This window comes from Hipposideros armiger, unplaced genomic scaffold (assembly GCF_001890085.2).
Source record: "Hipposideros armiger isolate ML-2016 unplaced genomic scaffold, ASM189008v1 scaffold_466, whole genome shotgun sequence".
NCBI lineage: Eukaryota > Metazoa > Chordata > Mammalia > Chiroptera > Hipposideridae > Hipposideros > Hipposideros armiger.
This window is the reverse complement of record NW_017731816.1, coordinates 746,418-763,110: the sequence shown is the minus strand read 5'-3', so window position 1 is coordinate 763,110 and position 16,693 is coordinate 746,418. Positions and strand designations below refer to the sequence as shown.

At 49.8% G+C, this 16,693-nt stretch overlaps 1 protein-coding gene across 5 annotated transcripts in view; it reads left to right on the top strand.

The window, feature by feature from the left end:
• Positions 1-16,693, top strand: part of ACTN4 (actinin alpha 4) — a 69,948-nt gene that overhangs the window by 24,759 nt on the left and 28,496 nt on the right. The window lies entirely within an intron of this gene.

Sequence of the window (16,693 nt, the reverse complement as noted above, 5' to 3'; positions counted from 1 at the left end):
TGAGGATACAGGTAGTAGTCCCTGCCTTCTCTTCTCAACCTCTCTGCAATGTATGATTTTCTCTCTCTCTCTCTCTCTCTCTCTCTCTCTCTCTCTCTCTCTCTCTCACATGTGCAAAAGTAGAGAGAATCCTTACGTAGCCATCACCCAGCATCAACGATTATCAACATTTTGCCAAACTTGTTTCATCAGCTTCTCCCAACACACTCTCCCTCAGACTATTTTAAAGACAACCCCAGACATCACACATAAATGCTTCAGTATGTTTCTCTAATAGATATGGATGTATATGTTTTTTATATAACCACACTGTTATACTTGATGCTTCTGACCATGTCTTCAGAAAAAACCCTAAACACCTTCCTTTGCCTTCCTTGACATCACCTCTCTGCTTCTCCCACTCTTCCTTCTCATCCCCTTCTCTGAATTCTTTCCCTCTTCCTGCCTCTAAAATGTGAGCATTTCACAATGTTCTTTTCCCTGGAAGATTTTATCTGCCCACCTTCCCCTGGCCATCTCATATCTCTGTGGATGACTCCCATGTGTCTAGTCCTAACACACTTAGCACTCTCTAGAGCAGTGGCTTCCTAACATGTCTGTGTCTCCTATTAGACTGGGAGGTCCTTCATGGAGGAAGCTTGTCTTATTTCTCCCTGTATCCCCGGCACCATGTCCGACCGTAGGAGAAGCTCAGGCAATGCCTGCATGAGTGACTGAATGAAGAAGGCATGTGTGAACAAGTGACCTTCTTGCTGAGATTTAGACTTCAGCTTCCGAACATTAGTTGGGTGTGCCGTACATACCTCACTTCCGGCATGTCCCAAACCAAGCTCCTTCTCGAGTCCATCTCTGGTTTCTCTATACCTGGTTTGACCTTGCCCTATCCAGAATTCATCCAAGTCCGAAACCTTGGAATCGTCTTTTGAGTCCTCACCCTGTAATGGGAACCAAGTTTTACTTCTTTTTTTCTCTCAAATACCAGAATCCTGACCTTTCTCCTTTCTTTTTTACTACTGTTGTCCTAACTCAGGACCACATAGTGGGTGCTTAAAAGTGCAGATTCTAAAGTCAGACCTCCTGGGTGTGAACTGCAGTGCTGCCACTCACTACACCTTGAGCTGTGTGACTTCGGGGAAATGCCTTAACCACTCTGTGGGGCTAAAGTCTGCCTCCAAGGGCTGTGATGAGACATTTATTTGCATGCCTCCAAGGGCTGTGGTGAGACATTTATTTGCATGCCCTTTGCACCATGCCCAGGACACAGGAAGTATGCTGATGTTGGCTCCCACTGCTGCCATCATCATCATCATCATCATCATCGTCGTCGTCGTCTCGTCGTCATCTCTGTTACACCATCTGTGTTCAGGTCTCCCACAGCGGCCTCCTAACTGGCTTCACTCCAGTCTCCTAGTTCATCTCAGTGGCTCCATAAACATTATCTCTCTGAGACTCATATCTAACCAGGTCACTCTGAGAAACCTCCCCACCCCCGCTACCCAGAGAACAAGTCTGAGTTTTTCGGCCTCTCTTCCTTCTGATCCCAACTGACACCATCTCCTGCCACCTCCCTTTAGGAGGCCCAAACATCTCCTGCATATTTGTGGGTTTTGCTCTTGATGTTCCCACTATGTGGAATGACCTTTTTCCCAGGTCGCCACCTATCGGAATAGCGCTCCTCTTTCATAGCCCAGATCAGGTGTCGCCTGACCTCTGCTGTCCTCGGATCACACTGCTCTGCAGGGACCGGCTCACCAGTGTCCCTCTCTAGCTGGACTATGCACTCCTTCAGGATAGGACTGGCAGATGCTGTGGGTCTCCCCAAACCCTTGGTTGTGATTCTCGTCACTTGTCCTGAAGCTCCAGTCCCCAGGAGATGGGAAGCTAGCTACCTGAAGGCCAGTTTCACCTTAGTAGATGCTTAGATAAACTGAGGCTTTCTTATTCTGGCTGCCTTTAGTTCTTCCTTTTTCTTTGGTTTTTTTGTTCAGAGGAGAAGATGCTGTGGAAGTTAGAAACTTTTGGTGAGGGTTTGCTCCTGCCAGGGAGAACTTCTGGATGCCTTCTTTGGGCAACTCTGCCATGAATCCAGGTTTCTTTTTCCTGGTTCTCCCCATCAGGTTCCATTTGTAGGCAGCAGACCAGATATTGGGGGAACTTTGGGACACCGGCCTTCTTCTCCTTTTGTTTGTTGCTTTACCTTACCGAGGGAGCAGACGGGAATTGCAGCACATGTGGTGTCTGTCTTCCTCCAGCCGCCTGCCACCCACAGCGCAGAGGGATCAAAGGCTTTAGCTGGGGAGAAGAGGGACGGCTACACTGCAGTGGAACCAGAAACTCCTCTTTTTCCTTCCATAGCTCGGCCTGACGTAGCCCTGTCCTCCCCCTGATCTGGTGGGACGTAGGGGCTACCGTGGACGGGGCCACAACCATTTGGAATCGATTTGGCATGGAGGATTTAAGATTTAAAGCAATGATGTTTTTCAGCAGCACAACTGTTTTTCAAGTTGAGTCTCATGTGGATCTGCCATATCATAAAATAGATAAGAGCTGCCGAGGTTAAATTTGAGCAGGGGCCACCTACCCTCACCCCTGGTACCTCTCAAGGCAGAGCTCTTTTGGGAACACTGTTTGAAAATCACTCCTTGGTATAACTTTCACTTCTCCGCTGAAGGAAGTGTCCGCTATTATTGCATCCCTTTCTGAAGTCCATTGTGGTTCGCCCTCAGGCCTGTGTTTCTCAGGAAGGTGGAGGTGGGTCCTGGGTCTGCACATAGGATGCATCTTCATGCTATGGATCCTTCTGGTTCTGTATGCATCTGGGATGGGGGTGTGGGGGGTGCTTTTACAAAGGACAGCAAGTCCTAGCAGCTCTGCCTTTAGAGTTCTCTATATCTTCACTGCTGTAACCCTGCCATCCACACGGCCTCCAGGGATGTCTTCCCACACCATGACACCTTCCCAAAGCTTCCTGTTGGTCTTGGAATAAGAATCGCTCCCTGCCATGGCCTATAAGGCACAATGTGAACCAGCCCCTACTTCTCTTCCTCTAGGCCCCCTCTGCTCCAGCCACGCCCCCTGGAATGATCTTCCTCCTGCTTGTCAGTTGGTTGGCTCTTTCTATTTGTTCAGGCTCAAATGTCACCTCTATAGAGAGGTCTCCCTTGACTGGCTAAACTTGATTCCCTCCCCTATGTCCCCCCTCCTCCAGTTACTCTTTGCTACATTACCCTGTTTCATGGCACCATCACTATCTTCTTTTCCTATGTACTGTTTCCTCCACTAGAACGTAAGCTTCATAAGGTTAGGGATGTTTGTCTGTTTAAGTCCAGTGGTAGATGCTTAGTACATTTTAAATTGGAATGAATGAATGAATGAATGAAGTTTGGGAGGGGCTCAGAGCAGTGAGTCTCCCCCTTTCAGGGGTCTGGGGGGCTACCTGGGAGAGGTATCTGATGCCAGCATTTTGGGCTCAGGCTTGGATGACTGGAATCCTGTGAGGCCCAGTCACCTTTGGTTCTCATTCAGTGTCAGGGCTCTCAGGCCTAACCATTTTGTCCCCTGCTGGTCTGAAAGGCTGTGCCTCCCAGTGCTGCTCCTGTCTCTCCGCTTTCGGAGAGAAAGCAGGTGGTCGGGGCTCTTTGAACCCAGACAGGATTTGCTGTTCTGCTCCAGCCTGAAATTAATTTCCTTCAGGCCTTGCCTTGAACCCAGACCCTGTGAACAGATGGAGGGGTCTAAGCTAGGCCTCCCATGCCATGTGTAGGGAGGAGAGTAGTATAGCCACTTGGCCTAGAAGCCACTAACCTTCCCCCGCCTGCCTCTTCGCTAAAGGCACACAATGGCAGTTGGGCTGCACCTTTGTTTTATGAGTCACCAGTGATAGCCTGTCATAAATTGTTGTTTCCTATACTTTCAGAGAAGCTTTATCTTCTCTGTAGTCCAGGAAGGGATTTGATGCAGGGTCAGTTAACACGTTGTCCTGTCGAAATCTGTCATTGTGCCCATATAAGGCATACTCCTCGAGTTACTTTCTACCTTGGCAGAATCACAGGAATGTCAAGGTAACCAGGCCACCTCAGCATAGCTCTGATTCTCACCGGGTCACCTGACTTGCCCTCCCTCTCCCATGACTCACCTTACAGCCCAGCACTAGGCCTGCTGTGCTTGTGGCGGATGGAATTGACGAAGGTCCTCCTGGATGGCACTAGGTTTTGTGTCTTCCTTAGCATGGACCAAATGCAAGAAACTATGTGACGTACCTCATATGGGGCCTGACAGGACAAGAAACAGAAACGGAAAGCGGCCTTGGCCAGACTTGAGGTTAATTAGGAGATGAGGTAGGTTCCAGCTCTGACCCCTACCAGGTGTGTGACAATGCGCAGATCACTTCAGCATTTGGAGCCTTGTCTGTGAAATGTAGAGCATGCAGAACAAATCCCGGTACACAGAAAATGCTCAATAAACATGAGTCATTTGCACAATTATATTAGGGTAAACTCTATACCCCACCCAATCATAAAAGCACCTCTTGCTGTCTTTGTTTAAGGCTTAGCCCCTTAGTAGCTTTAATGGGGCAGATTGAGCTGATATGCAGAGTCCCTCACTGGAAAACTGAACCCACACCTTCACGATGGCACCCCATTACAGCTCCCCCATATGCAGAGCCTACTCCTCTGTTGTTACAGGGCCAGAAGTCAGCTCTGCCCCTGAAAGTGGCGGGAACCCCTTCCTCCCCTGACATCACACTGCTGCTGGAGACAGCCGCCCCTTATGACTGCTGTGTGGTTTGGCCAGGCCTTAGTACCAGCCCAGGAAGGCCTGTAGGTGGGGCGAGCCAGGGTGAGAGTCTAGCCCTGTCGCTCTGCCAGGCAAACGGTTTCGCCATTTTTAATGGAGCAATTATGAGTCAGAGGTTTCAGTCTCTCTTTACTGGTTCCTCCCAATCCTATAATTACCCTTTGGCTATAGGACCTTATTTTGGTTTTTCTTTTTTAAAATCCTCCCAAGACATTGTTAATATTGTCCACCTCGTATGTCCAAGGGGTTGAAGATCGAGTGACTATAACAAAGAAAAAAAAATACCCCAAATCTAGAATGATTTCTTAACTCACAAAAACTGTGCCCCCCTCACCATCCTAGTGCCACGCCAGGAAATAGAGCCAGCGCCTGCTTACATGCTGCTGAGGGCAAGAGTGGGAAATGCTGAACACCACCAGTTACCTCTTGGCAAACTCCAGACTCCAAGTCAGGAATTTCTGGTCTGAGGCCCCTCCCAGATTGACTGATGGGTTCATTCACTCCATCATCCAGCACTCATTGAGCCCCTGCTCGCTGCCAGCCCCAAAGAGGAGCTGCACTGAGCCTCAGCAAAGGGCAGGTAGGCTGATGAGCACCCAGCACCTCTGTGGGCCCCATGCCAGTGCTGGGCCACTCAGAGATGAGAGGAATTGATCATGCAGATAATGCCCTATATTCTCTCGGCTTCCAAACTCACCCTGCTTCTCAAAGGGATCGTCTTACATCCAGGCTCTGAGAGTGGGAAGCCAGTGGGCCAGAGTATATGTGAAACAAGGGCATGTCTGTGAGCACTGCCCCAGGCTCCAGTTTCCCCCAGTGTGTCAAGAGCACAGATTTTCAGACCAGCCCGCTCCACCCTAGCCATGGCGTCCACCCCTAGACACCCCTCCCTGCTTTCACTGGAGCAGGAGAAGGCTTCTGACCTGACCTGGGCCATTGAATCAGAACGTCCCAAAACAGGAAAAAGGAAAAGGATGGCCAAGGAGGAGTTTCAGTTGTCAAAAGCGAAACCCACACCACTGTTGGAGCTCACTCCCTGGCCTGGCATAATACCCTTCCGCCAACAAGGCCCAGTTTATGGATCTTGTAAATTCCAGCAGCAAACGAGCTGTCTGTGGGAAGGTGAACAGAAGGTGTAGTGGGAATGTTTGCCATGTCTCTAGATGCCCCGGCCTGCAGCATTGTTTGCACTTCTTGGTTTTGTTGGGGAGTTCCCCTGGTGGCCCCGGTGACTCAGGGCAGAAGTAGCACTTGCCTGAACAACACTTGAGTCCCATCAGTGCCCCCTCTGACATTTTCTTCCCAAATGCTTGTTGTCTGGACGAGCAAGTCCATGGGCAGATTTGTTTAGGCTAAAATGTTCATTCTGAAGGCTGGACCTCTCAGGCACCTGTTAGGATTCCAAGGCACACAGTCCCAAGGCCAGAATTGGCTCATTTGGCTATCTTTTTGAAAGATCAAAGTTTAAACCAGACAATCTTTAATCTCCCCTCCCACCCCGAAACCTGAGCTCAGCTGTGAGCCATTGAAAGTAAATGGGGTTTTTGTAGCTCAGACTCCCTGTTCTCCTGGTGAAGGGCCCCCTGTACCCGATTGTTTCACAGCAAAATGCCAGATGGGGCCAGAAGAGGCGGAGGGCAGGTCTCAGCCTCTGCTGCTGCCCTAATTTAAAAACTGCCTTTTGGGAGTGGAAGTTTCTCTTTTAAAGGTAGTTATTTCAAGGTAGGCCTCACCTATCTCCTCTTCCTGCTGCAAAGCTCTCCTTTAAGAGCTGAGCACTGCCTCCTCCTACCTCTATCCGGTGGGTCCCACCTGCCATTAGTCCAAACGCTTATTCTCTGGTGGACTCTGTGTGGAGAGGGCAGGCTCTTCACCCTTGGGGAGGACCCAGTTCTGTGGCGTGTAATCTCAGTAGCTTTGGGTTGGTTGAGACAATCTCATACTGGGGTTTCTTTCTGCCCTGTGCTCCCTATCCCTTGCTTCTCTGGGGTTTCTTGTAGCTCTAAGGCTGCAGTTTAGTCTAACAAATCCAGTGGCAGGGGCTCCCTGGTTCTACCTGGGCGTCAGATCCCTCATTTGGAGAGTGAGGAGATTAGATTAGAGTCGTGGTTCTCAACTTTGGCTGCATGTGAGACTCATTTAGTAAGCTTTGTAAAATATCATTATTCAGGACCCACCTTCAGGGAATCTGATTCATTTGGCTTGGGGTGAAGTTCAGGCATTTTTAAGAAATTCCCAGGTCCCATACATTTATTATCAGTTGATTTTCAGTAAGGATGAAAGACATATTCAATGGGGAAAGAATAGTTTTTTTAGTAAATAGTGCTGAGAGGCCTGGATACCCACGTTCAAAGAATAGAGTTGGACCCCTAGTTCACATCTCATACACAAAATTAATTCCAATTCCAAAGACCTAAATGTAAGAGCTAAAACCATAACATTTAGAAGAAAACATAGGCATAAATTTTCATGACAACAGTTTATTAGGACACCAAAACCATAAGCAACCAAAGAAAATAGTTAAATTAGACTTCATCAAAATTAAAAACATTTTGCCTTCAAAGGACATCATTAAGAAAGTAAAAAGACCGCCCACAGAATGGGAGAGAATATTTGCAAATTATATAGTTGATACGGGGCTAGTGTCCAGAATATACGAAGAACTCTTGCAATGCAACAATGAAAAGATAAATAACCTAGTTAAAACAGGGCAAAGCACTAGAATAGACATTTTCCAAAGGAGGTAAACAAATGGTCAATAACTATGAAAAGATGCTCAACACCATTGATCCATCAGGGAAATACAAATCAAAACCACAGTGAGATACCACTACATACCACTAGAATGACTATAATAAAAAACTCAGGTAATAAAAAGTGTTGGCGAGAATTTGGAGCAATTGGAGCCCTCATACATTGCCGGTGAGAATGTAAAATGGTGCAGCCTCTTTGACAAACATTCTGATCGTGTCTCGAATGATTAAACATGGAGTTACTATGCAAGTCCCCAGGAAGTACACTCCTAGGTATATACCCAAGAGAACTGGAAACATCTACACAAAAACTTGTACATGAATGTTTGTAGCAGCATTATTCATAATGGCGGAGGTATGTAATAGCAAAAGTAGAATAATCCAAATGTCCATCAACTTAGGAATGGATAAAATGTGGTACATTCATACAATGGAGCATTATTCAGACAAAAAGGAATGAAGTACTGACATACTACAATGTGGATGAACCTTGAATACGTCAGTTACAAAGGCCACATACTGTATGATTTCATTTATGTGAAATGTCCAGGATAGGCAAACCCATAGAGATAGAAAGTAGATTCATGGTTGTCAGCGTTGGGGTAAAGGGGAAATGGGAGTGACTGCTAACAGTTTCGAGGTGATGAAAATGGTCTGGAACTAGATAGTGGTGATAGTTGTACAACCTCATGAATATACTAAAATGCACTGATTTTTATACTTTAAAGGGGTGAATTTTATGGTATGTGAATTAAACTCTAAAATAATATTGATTCTTCAAACTGCGCATGATTAAAGAGTACATGCACACTTATAATCCAGCAACTCTGTCTCTGTTTTGTATTAGTTATCTATTGCTGCGTAACAAATTGCCTGAAAGCTTAGGGGCTTAAAACAATAATTATTAACTATCTCAAAAAAACAGAGAGAGAAAACCGGAAAAGCTCCCGGGTAATTCTAATGTACAGCCAGGGTTGAAAATCACTGGATTGGAAGGATCTCTGGAAGCAAGAAGAACCAGGTCTGATAATGATACTCTTTTATTTATTTGGTAGTCAGGTGGCCAGGTGAGGGAGGGGAGGTTTGAGGGAAGATTGCTTTGTGTCAGCCACCAGGGCACAGCCAGCAAGTTGTGGAATCCTAAAGAGGGGTCTGGCTTCACCAACTGTGCTGATACTGACGGTGGCACCTTCCGGAACAGGAATAAGATAGTAATGAAGAGAATGTCTTCTGATCACTCACTCTGCCAGGCTTTGTGTGTAGTGCTTCCTCCATATTGTCCTGTTGAATGCTCACCTGGTGTCTGTTATCCTCATTTTACAAAGGAGGAAACTGAAGCTTACAGAGGTGAAGATTGTTTTCTGAGGCCACACAGTAAGTGGCGAAGCAAGGACTTGAACCCACGTTTGCTAAGATCCGAGAGCCCTTGCTCTAGAGCACTGTGTCACATTATTCTCTCCTCAGCCTGCCTCCTTCCAGCCCGTCAACTGCTACTCACCATCTAGGCTCAGCCCTTGAGCCAGGGTCTCTGCAAGTCCAGGGGCTTCGGGTACCTGAGCGAACAATGCTGCTGAGGGCTCCTCTTCCATTGGATTGGCACGCCAAGGGCAGTGTCTTCCCTGGCTTGTTTTGGAATAGCTCCAGCTCCAGGATAATTTTTGTGAACTCTGGAAAGGAAGCAGTTTTCTCCGAGTTGGGACCCTCACCAGTACCAAATGAGATTAGATCCTATGAAGTCATAAATGACAGGACATGAGAAGCCCCAACACTATTCTATTCACTCTAGGATTTACTGTGCAACTACTGTGTGTAAGCCATTGGGGTCCTGCAGCAAACAGGACCCCACTCTCATGAAGCTTATGTTACACTTGGTAGGGACACTGGTTATGGACAAAGAACATCATTTCTGATAGTGATAAGTACAGTGAATGAGGCAAAACAGAGTAAAGTGATTGCATGGTGGAGATAGTAAGGTCAGGGGAGGCCTCCTGGCGTGATGACATCTGAGGGAAGTCCTGAGTGATGAGAAAGAACCAGCCCTGTAAAGAGCTAGAAGAAAGTCTTAGACCAGTGTTTCTCATGAGGAAGGGACTGCACTCCAAATCAGTCCATTGCGGCAACGACATGCACACTTTCTGGCGCCTCGCAGGGGATTGGCTGAGGCGGGAACATTGGTTACTGGGTGGGGGCGGTGGGGGAAACGCTGGTTTCTGGATGGACACGCAGGACCTTTGGAATGCTCACTACTCCACTCCTCGGTATTTATACCTCTCCTCCAACTGGGAAGTCAGAGATTTTTCATGTAGGCTGAGAAAACTCCGAATAAGGCAACGTCAAGCCAGGACATAAGAAACATTCCATATTCCCTGTAATTGCTTTCAAATTAGCTTATGTCGTCATGGGGCAGGCACACACAGCATGCCCTGCTCTGCCCCTGGCTAGATATGGAGTTGGGTCCTGGATGGGCAGCCCGTTGTGTCCCCACATCACAATCCTACCAGCCCCGATCACCCATGCTGGTGGGGCTGGCTGAGTCCTCTGTTGCACCCGCCTAAATTGTGGACATGTCATGACCACTTCATTTTCTGTCTCTCAACCTGGTCCCTGGTTTTTATCTCCTTTGGATCTGGAAAAGGCAATGGATCTTCAAAAAACTGGTCACATATACCATCTCAAAACCATTCCATAGGCTTTATAGGCTCCCTGGATGGATTCTTGCAGATGTTGCCAGGACGATCGCCTTTTGGGGCAGCTAGTAACCCAGATTGTAGAAGAAGGCTTAGCGATCAGGCCCTGAAAGCACCTTTATAGCTGGTGATGAAGCCCAGGGCCAGGGGAGCAGTCTCTTCTTTCAGGAGCTGCACAGGTGCCCCACTAGGGCCAGCCTTGACTGAGGCCTGGCAGCCTGGCAGATGGGTGACAAGAAAGGTGGATGTCTGCCCTAGGAATAAATAGTTCTCCATCCCCTGTGTCCAAACCCCGGACACCCTGCCTGAAGGCCTGTGGAAACTGGAACCGTGGGCAGCATCAGAGGCCACAGCAGGCAAGGCAGGAGTTCAGGAGGCGGGATGGCACCCTCCCCCTTAAAGCAGCTGGTGCCCCAGCAGAGCAGCAGACCCAACACCTATTGCAGAGATGAGGTTTGAAAATTCCCAACACCCTAGGGAGCCCTGCCATGCCTCCGTGTTTCCTAGGGGGTTACTGTTGCCAGTTCCATTCAACCTGGGCCTAGGGGAAAGACATGCAGCCAGCTGGTCCTGGGTCAGCTATTGGCCTGTGACCTCCTGCTAAGGAGGTTTGTGGTGTACAGAGCAGAAGGTGGGGGATGCAATATGAGGCAGTGAACAAGTGTTCCTAAAATCTTGTCAACCATGGAGTCACCAGAATCCACTTGTGAGTCTCTGTTGTGCAGGCATGATGCAGCCTCTGACCCTGGTCCAGGAGCTCTCCTTAGCTAATAATCAAAGCCAGCACGCTCACTCCAGCCTAGGGACTGGCCTAAGGGGGTGGGGTGGGAGGTGCTGTTTCTAGGCCCAAACTGACTTTGCAAGAGACTCCCTTTAATCTGGGCTGAGTGGAATTCCAGCTTCCACCGGACATTTCCCTTCACACCACTCCCGGCAGTACTAAGAACCTGTTTTGTAGCAGGAAGTCATTGGGAAGAAAAGGAAAGCTTTTCAGCTGGGTCAGCCGCATCCTACTGGGATCCTTTTTGCATTCACCATCCCTCTACCCACTGGACCACCAGCCACTCTGTTGCCTGTGTGTTTCAAATGTGTGTGTCTTATTCAGTGACCAGAGTAGAGAGGGTTTACCTCTTTGGGTTGGGGGAGGGAGTCATCGATGAATGGCTCATTAAAGCCCATTGCTGCCACATTCCTGACTGCTTAGGTCACCGCCGAACAATGTCCATCATTCATTCACCCAGCCACCCCACATCCTGGCCGTTGGGAGTGACACAGGAAGGACATTATGACCAATGATGCCAAGCCTTCTCTCCCTTCCCCACATTCAGAGTGACAAAGCAGAAACAGCTCTGGGGCTCCTCTGAAGCTTGCCTTCCCCGGTGCACTACAGGGCCTCGACCTCTGCACAGGGAATGGTGACAGTGGATCCCAAACGAACCAACAAGCTCCTCTTTCTCCTCCCACCCCTCCCTTTCCCCCCACTCACCCTGTGCTATTTTAGCAACCAGAGAGGAATCTAACAGGGTGCCAGTGTGCAGAGGCAAGTTTGGGAGGCTCTGTGGTTTTGTTCACGTGTGTTCTCAAAGACAGACGAGTCCACATCCTTCCTCCCTAGATAGGTCAAGGGCTGAGCCCAGGCTCCCTCCACAGGATGACAGTGACAGGCTGGGAGCAGCAGGGCCACCACTGGCATTGTGCCTTCCTGCCTCACTCACTGGGCACAGGCCACCCTTTAAGAAGCAGGCGAGGCACAGCTCTGCCTACCTGCCTGCTTTGTGAGCCCGCCTCCAGCTCAGGGACTGAGATGGGGCTGGAGCCCTTGCTGACTTGGTTCTGCTGGCTGTGCTTTGCCGAGCTGGTACCTGGCATTCCACTCAGAGGTGGTAGAATGAGTGACTGTCCCCATATTTGTGCCGATCAGCTGTGTGGCCTTAGACAAGTCACTTAACTTCTCCCTGCCTCAGTTTCCCCTTCTGTAAAATGGAGATGCTGATCATATCTGACATGATGATGGGGTTGGAAGTTTTAAAGAGTTACTATGTGTAAATAGTAAGAACTAGCAATTAGCAGTTATTGTATAATTACCTTTAGCATGCCCCCCACCCCCCATAAGAACGTAAATTCTGTGCCTGTTTTGCTTCTTCCCATGCCGTACTTAATGGGGTTCCAGGTCAGGATTTATTGCCCAGTTGAATGCATTGAGCACCTCTTAGGTGAGGCGCTGGGGACACAGCAACTGCTCAGTCAGTCCTGCCCTTGGGAAATGACCCTTGACAATAAAACCCAAATGAGCTCAATGCTGTTGCCTTTCCCTCCTCCCACAGAGGCCAGCAGCTCTGGGCCCTCCCAAATGAAATCGAAACCTTGAGCTGGCATTTCTCGGTCACGATAGTCAGCGTCTCCACCATGGCTTCTCTGCCTTCTCCCCTCTGCCAAGTTTCTCTTGGGGCTCTTTATCCTCTTTCCTGGTCATCCCACACTGACCCTTGCCCCCTTCGGCTCAATCCTCATGCAGCAGCAGCCAGCATGACCTTTTGAAGGCCCCATGAGGCTGGCCCTGCCTGCTTCCCGGCACATTTTACTCCCCCTCCCTTTCCTCTCTCCAACGTGCTTTTTGCACACGCTGTTCCCCGTGTCTGGAAAGCCTCCCTTATTTTTGTATCGTTAACTCATTCTCAGTCAGATCAGAGTTGGAGAATCACCTCCTTAGGGAAACTTCCCCGTGTCTGCCCCTGTCACTAGATCAGGAGCTGTCCCCTAGCACTCCGAACCCTCTCTTTAGCTCCTTTTCTGGGGGTGGGATGTAGGAGGACAGGTGCAGCATAATACCTCAGAGCATGGCCTCCGGAGCTCAGTACCTGGCTTCAAATCCAGCTCTGGAACTTTTCCAGGTGTGTGACTACCTGTGAGCAAGTCACGTCACCTCTCAGACCCTCGGTTTCCTCATCTATAAAATGGGGGCAATAATAGCACCTACCTTAGAAGAGAGTTCTGAGGATGAGAGGAGTTAATACATGACAAAGTGCCTAGAACAGTGCTCGATGCATACTTAGCTGTGTAGAAGCGTCTGCTACAGTTGTTACTATTACCATTTTTCCTTCTGTAGTTGACTAATTTTCTTAATGAGATCCTCTCCCTCATCAGACTGGGAACTCCAAAGACTGCAGCCAGTGTCTGCTTTAGCTCACCATTATGTACTCGGCACAGGGCCTGGCCCTAAGTTGACAAGCAAATGCTTGTTGAGGAAATGGGTATATACCCCATACCAGGTGGCCTGGGGCATTGGGAGCAGGTGGGACTTATGGGCAGTCAGACTGAAATTTTTGCATAGCGGAGGGGGGTGCATTGGATACAGGAGGCCTCCATCTGTAGAAACCACCCCTCAGCACTACCCACCCCACATCTTAGTCTAAATGCGGTAGGGAGAGGAAGTGTATAAGCAGAATGTTATTTTTGTAACCACCTAGAAAAAGCTATGAATTTTTAATGTCCCATTCGAATTCCGGCTCCTATTCACCAGTCACGCTGCGTGGAGAAGTGGCCGTCTGTGGCTGACTTGTTCCCTGAGGATGGCCTCACGAGGTCACACTCTCTTTGCCCAGGGCTTAGGGTTCCTTGAGCCTCCAGTGTTGGTAGACGCCTCTCATCTTCCAGGAGGAGAAAACAAGGCCAAGCAGGGCATTGAGTGAGGGGGTGAGGGGGTGAGGCCTGTCGGTGGAGTTCCCCTTTTATGTTTCTGTGCGGTTCAGGAGGAAGTTCGCACCACCTGGGCCAGGCGGGTTGATATTCTACCCAAGTACTTGCTTTCTGCTGCTTGGGACGCTGCCTGCTTCCAGCCAGGGAGGCAGAAGTACATGGCAGAGTTACCACTTAATTAAAAACAGACCTTTCCTTGACATATGTGGAACACTGAGTATTTAATCTATGCCTGGGCTCAGTCCTAAGTGGTTTACTTGCATTATTTTGTTTAACCTTCATTTAAGTGAAGAGATGATTGTCTTTATTTCATCAACAAGGAAGGTGAGGCTCATTGCTTGCCCAAGGTTACCCCGCTGGTAGGTCGCCTCAGTGGCAGAGGTAAGATTTGAACCCAGGTCTATGTGAGTCCCAAGCCAGAGCTCTTGTTTACTGCCCAGACAAGAGAGCACAGGTGCAGGGGGTAGTGCAGTGGCCCTGTGAGGATGGACAGCCCGAATCCAACGAGGTCAGGTTTGTTCAAAGGCTCCACAGGTTGGAGTGGGACCATCTTGAGAGGGTCTCCTGCAATCTCGTTTCCATTCCAAACCATGAAGTGGGGTAAGGGTCTTAACAGAGAGGGAATCAGTGGTGTGGATATGTGTGTGTACACAATTCACCTGGCAGAGGCTTCAAAACATTCCCGCCCCCCACTTAATCCTTACAGCAAGTACAGAGCATAGATTCTGATGTTTTTCCTGCAGAGAAGCAAACTGAGGTGTAAGTAGGTCAAGTCGCTTGTTTGGAAACAAAACAAGTAAGCTGAGGAGCTGGCCTTCAGATCCAGACCTGTGCCCCTTCAGGTCCCGCAGGCATAACCCAGGCAGACTGAGGTGGTGAGAGTGCCGTTTGGACAGGTGTCCGGCCCTGCCTGCAGACCAAGTGCCTAGGCCTGGGCCCAGTAGCAGCAGAGCGCCGGGGGCCCACCCTCTGGGAACTGTCCTCTTGCATCCTCAGCCACTTTGGCCACTTTGCTGCTCAATGGCATCTTTCGGGCATATGCAAGAGCAGAAGCCCAGCATTCCCTGCCACTTCCGCCCCAGCCCGGCCTGCTGCTGCACTTGCTTTATAGGGCGGCTGAGTTCCACACCTGCTCACTGCTTACCACCAAAGATGGTTGTGCTTTGGGCGTTTTAAAGGCACGTGAGATGTGAGAGGTAATTCCTACCCCCTGGCAGCGTGCACATGTGCACAGAACCTCCAATAAGACCCAAAACCACCAGAGAAGGCTGTCAGATGCCGAGGGCTGTGTGTGCTGGCGAGGGTCAGCAGGACACAGAGAAAGCACTCTGTGGACGAGGCAGGCAGGGTTTCAGGAGAGGAAGAGATCCTGGGAGGCAAAGGGCCATCTCGAGAACTGCCGTTTATTGAGCACTTGCTAGTCCCTCTACGGGCATTGTCGCCTTGAATCCTCACACTGGCCATGACCTAGGTTGTGTCTTTGTCGCCACATTGCAGATGAGGAAACATACATTAGGAAGGTTGGGTAACTTGGCCACGTGGGTGATGTTACCAGCAGTCTAGCCCTGGTTTGGCTGAATTCGGAGTTATATAGGGGAAGCGTGGGAAATGAGGTAGGGAAGGTGAATTCGTACGTTCCTTAATGAGAACCTGCTTGGTGACCAGAGCTCAAAGTAGCTCACGGTGTGGGAGGCAGAAGACAATGCATAACTGTTAGGAGACCAGAGATCTACGCAGAGGAGGGAACATCCAGGTCGGAAATGGGTTGGGGCAAGCGAGTTGTTTCGGGTGTCCTGGAGGAGTCGCCCTTCGGGCTGGTTTTCAGAGAGAGGTAGGTGCCGGCTAAGGTGAGGCAAGAGTGGGGCAAAGGCATCTTTAGCTGAGGGAACAGCCTCACGCAGGAAGGGGGTCTCTGTCTCCTAGGCAGAGGAACTCGCCTTCATGTTGTTGAGAGGCCGCCGGGGGAAACCTGGGCCACCAACAGGTCGTTGTGTACCCCCCCCCTCTTCCTCCACTTGCGTTTGGAAGGAAACCTCATGTGGTCCCCACTGTGGCACAGCGTGTTAATTAGGCAGCTTCTTTGTCTGGGAAGGGCCCTGTGTTGAGTCTCTGAATGAGCAGGATGGTGACAGCCGTCAAAACACATGGTGCTTGGCCAGAGGCTCCTTTGGAAGCCCCTCACCCCCCACATGGCCTCTGCCTGTGTCAGGCGTGGAGTGCACTCTTGCGCGTTTCTGGCTGTCTGCCCACGTGCATGCTGGTCCCTGCAGAATGAGCAGGGCCAGCGGCCGGGCTCCTGTGAGAAACAGGCGCGGGGTTTTTCCCAGACCCTGCTGCACGAGGCTGAGTGGGCTAGTTTTCCCAGAAGGCGTCTGGGCATGTCCACCTTAACTGATGTGACGTGCTTCCCTGGCACTGATGCCTGATAATGTGCCCCAGCCAGCACAGGGCTGAGTGGTAGGTCACCACCAGGAGGCCGAGTGCCCCATGCCTGGGTGTTCTGTGTTTGGGGTTTGGGCTTGTTGTCTATGGCCCTCCCCACCTGCAGACGCCTTTTCACCTTCCGGCCTCCTCATGGCCTGCGACCCACGGAAACTTCCTCCTCAGACAGAGCTGCCTGACCCAGGGGTGTGTGCCTGCCTCCCACTTGCCTTGCAGCACCCTCTATGATACATTGATCCTAAGATTTGGAAGGGTAGGGTGTGGAATGTTCCCCAGGGAACAGAGGACCTGTGGCCTGTAGGGAAACAAACTCTGGGG